The sequence below is a fragment of the Oncorhynchus clarkii genome, chromosome 22 (genome assembly GCF_045791955.1).
Source record: "Oncorhynchus clarkii lewisi isolate Uvic-CL-2024 chromosome 22, UVic_Ocla_1.0, whole genome shotgun sequence".
Classification (NCBI taxonomy): Eukaryota; Metazoa; Chordata; class Actinopteri; order Salmoniformes; family Salmonidae; genus Oncorhynchus; species Oncorhynchus clarkii.
In genome coordinates, this window is record NC_092168.1 from 27,850,561 (window position 1) to 27,859,131 (window position 8,571).

Here is an 8,571-nt window from a genome sequence, read left to right on the forward strand (position 1 = left end):
TGCAGTGGCCACCACTCCAGTATGCCAATTTCAACACTTCTCAGAGTCGCCACCGGGGGCACCGGCCACCCTTGCAGGGTACCATCAGCCTCTCGTGAGCCCAGGGAAGCTATCCAGATCAGACCCAGCATGGGGAGCACTGAGCTGGGCCTAAGCAGAGGGGATTAGGCCCTCTCTGTTTCTTGTGTCCGTCCGCCTGGGTCTCTCTCTCTCTCTCTCCAACTGAGACATACACACACACAGGTTCCAGTGTTCCCCCTCAAACCCGCACACCCCATTAAAACACAGACACCATGCTGAACCAACCCCTAAAACAGGCCTTGGTCTAGCCGCTTCTGCTCTATCACTACTGCCTTCCTCATCTCCCCCCTCCATCCCTCTTTCTCTCTATCGCGCATCGGGACCTGTTAAGGCAGGCGATCAACAGAGCCCCACTTCAGTGAGCTATTGAGCAGGAAATGGTGTTTAATGTGCATCCTCCCTTTTAGAGGGTGATAGAGCAGTGTGTGTGTGTGTGTAGCCTGTTTCAGATCACACCCCAGCTTGAAACAAAGTGTGAATGACCACAGAGAAAACACAGGGGCAAAATGAAAGAGAGCAATGGAGAAACTAGAGGGGAAGAAAGAGTGAGTAGGTCAGGGTGAGCGAGAGAGAGAGAGTTTATTTTTCTCTGAAAAGTTGGTGTGACTGGTATGGATGCAGGAACGGGGGGCCCAAACGGAGCGTTTGATTAAATCTGTGGTTGACGTGTGAGACAGGTGAGATTGATGAGGTTCCTCTGTGCGTCACACTGTGCGGAGAGCGGGGATGGGGAGGGGGGGGGGGGGTAGGAACAGAACGTGGCAGTGTGGCGAGCCAGGGAACAGGGCCCGCTCACGCCGTGGGGTCCCCTGTCTGATTAATGGGACTGGAGGCCCTTCAAAAACAGTACTCCCTGCAGACAGACCGAGAGCACTCCAAAAATAACCAGGAGGCAGCCCAGCCCGGGCCTAGCTAACCCAATACAGAGCTATACTGCTAAAGCGCAGGCCCAGGACTACCCCAATATATATCTACAGCTACGGCTAAAGCCCGGGCCCAGGACTACCCCAATATACAGTTGAAGTTGTTAGTTTACACACACTTTGGTTGAGTCATTAAAACTCGTTTTCAACCACTCCACAAATTTTTGTTAACAAACTATAGTTTTGGCAAGTTGGTCAGGACATCTACTTTGTGCATGACACAAGTAATTTTTCCAACAATTGTTTACAGACAGATTATTTCACTGTATCACAATTCCAGTGGGTCAGAAGTTTACATACACTAAGTTGACTGTGCCTTTTAAACAGCTTGGAAAATTCCAGAAAAGTATGTCATGGCTTTAGAATCTTCTGATAGACTAATTGACATAATTTCTCAATTGGAGGTGTACCTGGGGATGTATTTCAAGGCCTAGCTTCAAACTCAGTGCCTCTTTGCTTGACATCATGGGGAAATCAAAAGAAATCAGCCAAGACCTCAGAACAATAATTGTAAACCTCCACAAGTCTGGCTCATCCTTGGAAACAATTTACAAACGGCTGAAGGTACCACATTCATCTGTACAAACAATAGTACGCAAGTATAAAGACTATGGGGACCACAGCCGTCATACCACTCAGGAAGGAGACGCGTTCTGTCTCCTAGAGATGAACGTACTTTGGTGCGAAAAGTGCAAATCAATCCCAGAACAACAGCAAAGGACCTTGTGAAGATGGAACAAAAGTATCTATATCCACAGTAAAACGAGTCCAATATCGACATAACCTGAAAGGCTGCTCAGCAAGGAAGAAGCCACTGCTCCAAAACCACCATAAAAAAGCCAGACTACGGTTTGCAACTGCACATGGGGACAAAGATGGTACTTTTTGGAGAAATGTCCTCTGGTCTGATGAAACAAAAATAGAACTGTTTGGCCATAATGACCATCGTTATGTTTGGAGGAAAAAGGCGGTGGCTTGCCAGCCGAAGAACACCATCCCAACCGTTCAAGCACGGGGGTGGCAGCATCATGTTTTGGGGGTGGTTGGCTGCAGGAGGGACTGGTGCACTTCACAAAATAGATGGCATCATGGGGTTGGAAAATTATGTGGATATATTGAAGCAACATCTCAAGACATCAGTCAGGAAGTTAAAGCTTGGTCGCAAATGGGTCTTCCAAATGGACAATGACCCCAAGCATACTTCCAAAGTTGTGGCAAAATGGCTTAAGGACAACAAAGTCAAGGTATTGAAGTTGCCATCACAACGCCCTGACCTCAATCCCATTAGAAAATGTGTGGGCAGAACTGAAAAAGCGTGTGCAAGCAAAGAGGCCTACTAACCTGACTCAGTTATACCAGCTCTGCCAGGAGGAATGGGCCAATATTCACCCAACTTATTGTGGGAAGCTACCCAAAATATTTGACCCAAGTTCAGAAATGTATAGGCAATGCTACCAAATACTAATTGAGTGTATGTAAACTTCTGACCCACTGTGAATGTGATGAAATAAATAAATAAAAGCTGAAATAAATCACTCTTCTGACATTTCACATTCTTAAAATAAAGTGGTGATCCTAACTGACCTAAGACAGGGAATTTTTACTAGGATTAAATGTATCATATTGTGAAACTGAGTTTAAATGTATTTGGCTATGGTGTATGTAAACTTTCGACTTCAACTGTATATATATACAGCTACTGCTAAAGCCTAGGCCCAGGACTACCCCAATATATATCTAGAGCTACTGCTAACGCCCAGGACTGCCCCAATATACAGACAGCTACTGCTAACGCCCAGGCCCAGGACTGCCCCAATATATATCTACAGCTACGGCTAAAGCATGGGCCCAGGAATACCCCAATATATATCTACAGCTACGGCTAAAGCATGGGCCCAGGACTACCCCAATATACAGACAGCTACTGCTAAAGCCTAGGCCCAGGACTATCACAATATATATCTACAGCTACGGCTAAAGCCTAGGCCCAAGACTACCGCGATACAAAGCTATAGTTAAAGTCTGAGCTCAGGCCTAACCGTATGCCTACCCAATACTGCCAGAACTAGAGCCCAGGCATAGCTAACCCGCCACAACTATGGCCCAGGCCTAGCTAACCTTATACAGCTTACAGTCCAGGCCTAGCTAACCTGATACAGCTACAGCCCAGGTCTAGCTAACCTGATACAGCCCAGGTCTAGCTAACCTGATACAGCCCAGGCCTAGCTAACCTGATACAGCCCAGGCCTAGCTAATCTGATACAGCACAGGCCTAGCTAACCTTATACAGCTACAGCACAGGCCTAGCTAACCTGATACAGCCCAGGCCTAGTTTACCTGGTACATATACAGCCCAGGCCTAGCTAACCTTATACAGCTACAGCACAGGCCTAGCTAACCTTATACAGATACAGCCCAGGCCTAGCTAACCTAATACAGCTACAGCACAGGCCTAGCTAACCTGATACAGCCCAGGCCTAGCTAACCTTATAGAGCTACAGCACAGGCCTAGCTAACCTGATACAGCCCAGGCCTAGTTTACCTGTTACATATACAGCCCAGGCCTAGCTAACCTGATACAGCTACAGCACAGGCCTAGCTAAGCTAATACAGCTACAGCACAGGCCTAGCTAACCTAATACAGCTACAGCACAGGCCTAGCTAACCTTATACAGCTACAGCTTTGTTGGACACAACGTGTACAAATCAAGACATTGGACAAATGAGGTCCTTTCCAATAGCATTTGGTAACATCAATAGGCCTTTGCATTAAATAAGGAGGGTTTAGAATTTCTCTATAAAAATATTTCCTCCCTCAATGACTTAATGATGGAGTTGTTTAATTTGAGTCCACAGACTGGAAAACGAAAGTGGAACTAATAATACAATAAGCACATAGGTCACAACACAGCAAAAATAACCTTCACACACTTCATCAATTATTCTATCTATAATTATGGTAACACTCAGGCCAGGGCCAACCACTGTCAGCTGTCTCTCTCCATCCCTCTCTCTTTCTCTGAAGAGTCCAGTAATTTCCTCCTGCACAGGCAGCATCTGTTGACTTGAGCTTGACCCAAAAGTGCGATACCAGATACTTGGTAAATTTTAATTAAAAGTGTCAGACCTTCTGTCCAACCTCTGGGTCTCCACAGTGTAAGACATGGGATTGGGAAACGTGTAAGGCTCCCTTGGTATTAAGATGGACATATTACAGAGACAGATTTATTCTGTAATTCAGCTTAGGTATGTCAAAAAATGAAATTTGGACAAATGGCTAATGTGCAAAGCATTCATGGGCCTAGCAGGACTGTGACATACCTAATTATCCTGTTTGGAGGGGACTGGTGAGAATTAGTGGGCTTTTCTGACAGGTTAAAATAAATAGGGCAATTAATGAATATACGCAACCTAAAGTCCATGATGTTTCCCTGTTCTCCTCTCCCTCCCATATGGGGCTGGTGAGCTGTTCTAATGGTTTTTGCTGACACCACAGTGAGTGAACATGGAACTGAGCGGAGCACAGAGATGAATTAGAAGTCACTTCCTCCTTCCTGGAGCATTGGGTTGAGATGACTGATATCAGCCACTGGGACCACAGTCAAGTTAAGGAATGGATGGAGCACCATGTTACGCAGAGCTGTGAAGAATCATGTCTACCCAAAGCTGCTGCAAGTCTGCACTCAGGTTAGTCTCTCTGCCCGTATCAACTGATTTAATATCAGTTCTGCCTACATCACATCCTGACCCAAAATAGATTCACCATTATGGCTCTCCCAGGCCAGTTATATATTCAAGTCCATCAACTGCCCACAATCTCATCCTGCAATATACTTAATGAAAACGTGCTTAAACGTGTGGTAAAAATCGACAAATACAAAAACTATGTCACTGCGTTTTAACATCAACCTTAGGGATGCTTTTCCACGTTCTTTTCCAGGTTGACTGAAAATAGCTCTACAATATTCCATACTATAAGCACAAAAAGAGACTCACTATAAGTTGTGTTTTTCAAATAAATGGTTATCAAGACAATATGGCTACAAAATGGGCTAAAGTCTGATTTATGAAGGTCAAGCTAAAAGGTCTGGTCTGCTCTAGATCCGTCATACAGGTTATAGTTCATCTCTCTATTGGTCTGCTGAGGTTCAGTGACTATTTCCAGCTCAATGTCTTGACACACATCACACCTCGGGCATTGTGTATCTGTGTTTGCGCGCAGCCACTCACATTTGGAGAACATTTTAACAAATGAAAACCAACACTTCATTTCTGATGTTATTTCTGTAAATGAAGCAGTGCTGTGATGCTTTCAGTTCCTCCACTTCCATCTAGCATCCCGCCTCGACGTACACTTCTCAACATCTCAAGAGATATCGCCTTAACAAAACACAGAAGCACCGGCGGTGAGCGCGCATTCCGTTCCTCCGCACCACCAGGCAGTCATTAAGGCGGGCAGTTCGTACATCACCGAGTGAGAAGTGGATCGTGTATATATATATATAACTGGGTCGTAGTAATTAGCGTCCTTACTGTGCCAAAACGCTCTAACTATTGTTACCTGCAACGAGGTACTAGCTATTGGATTTAACACTCCATTAGCTTGTCCCGGGTCAGTATTTACAGGTATTGCATTCACTCTACTGAGTCAAGGTTGGCCACTCTAGGTAATATTCTAGTGACCTGAATTTAATGACAAAATGTATTATCAAAAATGTCATATTTTCTGAGGACATGTCTTTATGCAACAGTCCAAATCATTACTATATAAGCAGATTGAGCATACCAACACAAGCTAAGTGGGTTAAGTGGGCCATGCTGTTCAAAACTCCATACTCCAGTGTGCAGGATTTTGTTCCAGCCTAGTACTAATACACATACACCTGAGGGTTTGCATCAGTGGTACTGGTAGGTTAGAAGCATGCATGACCAGTACCAGGGTTGGTGACTGAACACTGTTCAAGCAAATACACTAAAATAACACTTATTTGAGAGCATCCATTAAATATGACATTGAAGACATGTTCCGGAACGTTGGCGACTACTATGTATATTTTGAAACCTCCTGCTTTGGGATGGATGTGTCAATGTGTAGCTTAGTTCATACATGCATAATCTATGAGCAGAATTATTCTCGTACCTCAAGTAGTCATGAAATCCTTAGTTTGAAAGCAACTTTGTCTGGAAGCTATGCTGCACCATTTCCCCTAAATTTTCCCCCACATGGGCCAGCCAATTCGATTTCAAACAATGAACTTCAGCCCCTCACCATATGAGTGAGGGGCTGACCATATGAAATCTTGCACCCACAACAGAGTGAGAGAGAGAGCAAAAGACGTGCTGTACAAATCTGCATATACAGTATGTGACGTAGTTGGCAATTTTTGGGGACCACTTTTGGCTCGTGAGTGCTACTTTCAGAACTACTGGCTAAAAAGTATACAAAAGTATCAGAGAATACCTTTACTTAACATGATCATATATTATGAAGGGTTTATTTATAAGTAGCCTAGTTTATAAATTACATTATAGATTCTAAGTGCTGGTTTCCCAGACACTGATTAGGCCTAGTCCTGGACTATGAAACCACTTTTTTAAATAGTTAAGATTAGGTCGCATGAGGCTCAGCTGTTAGAGCATGGCACTTGCAACGCCAGGTTTGTGGGTTCAATTCTCACGGGTTTCCAGTATGAAAAAGTATGACAATGTATGTATGCACTTACTACTTTAAATGGGGTTTATGTACAACCAAATATAAATGTGATGTTATAGAAGGTCCAGACACCTTTTTTGTGATTTCACTTATTGTGGAACTTCACACTTGTGAGAAACTTAGGCCAAACAGCAAATCACTTCCTCATCCTCATTGTGTAGTATGGGGGCCCTGAAAAAACATGAATAAATGGTCAAAAAACAACCAAATACGTCCTTTTAGAAATGGAAAATCCCTCAGTATAGTGATACAGGTCTTTAGATGTTGTACACATTGAAGTGTAATTCCGAATTTATAAATTCACAACAATGTATTCCATTTTGAATAAAGGGCTTGGCAGATGGGGGTAGGGTGAAGTTGTGCCTAGATGCTAATCTTGAGTGAGTCAGTTTTGCATTTTCCCCAGGTTAAGGTTAAGATTGGGGGAGGGGAAACTTATCCTAGAGATGTTCGGGGGGCTTGAAGATGTAGCCAAGGCAGCCAATAGTAGGTGCTAGATCTGCACTTTTGTCTAGGATTTGTGCCCAGCCGGTAATACACTTGTGTCCCCCATGGACTGGCTCGTACATTCAGGCTGCAAAGGCATAATTTTCCTCCTTAATGTGAGTCTGGAAGGAGAGTTTACAGTCTAACCAGATACCTAGGTATTTGTAGTTGTCCACATATTCTAAGTCAGAACCTTTCAGAGTAGTCATCGGAAGGGGCCACAGTGTCTCCTGACCCCTCCTGTCTCAGCCTCCAGTATTTTTGCTGCAATAGTTTATGTGTCGGGGGGCTAGGATCAGTTTGTTATATCTGGAGTACTTCTCCTGTCCTATCCGGTGTTCTGTGTGAATTTAAGTATGCTCTCTCTAATTCTCTCTTTCTCTCTTTCTTTCTCTCTCTCGGAGGACCTGAGCCCTAAGACCATGCCTCAGGACTACCTGACATGATGACTCCTTGCTGTCCCCAGTCCACCTGGCTGTGCTGCTGCTCCAGTTTCAACTGTTCTGCCTGTGATTATTATTATTTGACCATGCTGGTCATTTATGAACATTTGAACATCTAGGCCATGTTCTGTTACAATCTCCACCTGGCACAGCCAGAAGAGGACTGGCCACCCCACATAGCCTGGTTCCTCTCTAGGTTTCTTCCTAGGTTTTGGCCTTTCTAGGGAGTTTTTCCTAGCCTTCTACACCTGCATTGCTTGCTGTTTGGGGTTTTAGGCTGGGTTTCTGTACAGCACTTTGAGATATCAGCTGATGTACGAAGGGCTATATGAATAAATTTGATTTGATTTAGTGACGCTAGTCGGGTGAGCGGGTGAGTGCCGTGATCGGTTGAAAAGCATGCATTTAGTTTTACTAGCATTTAAGAACGGTTTGAGGCCACAGGAGTGTTGTATGGCATTGAAGCTCGTCTGGAGGTTTGTTAACAGTGTCCAAAGTAGGGCCAGATGTATGCAGAATCGTGTTGTCTGCGTAGAGGTGGATCAGAGAATCGCCAGCAGCAAGAGCGACATCATTGATGTATACAAAGAAAAGAGTCGGCCCGAGAATTTAACCCTGTGGCACCCCCATAGAGACTGCCAGAGGTCTGGACAACAGGCCCTCTGATTTGACACACTGAACTCTATCTGAGAAGTAGTTGCTGAACCAGGCGAGGCAGTCATTTGAGAAACCAAGGCTGTTGAGTTTGCCGATAAGAATGCGGGGATTGACACAGTCGAAAGGCTTGGCCAGGTTGATGAAGATGGCTGCACAGTACTGTCTTTTATCGATGGCGGCTATGATATCGTTTAGGATCTTGAGCGTGGCTGAGGTGCACCCGTGACCAGCTCAGAAACCAGGTTGCAAAGTGGAGAAGGTATGGTGG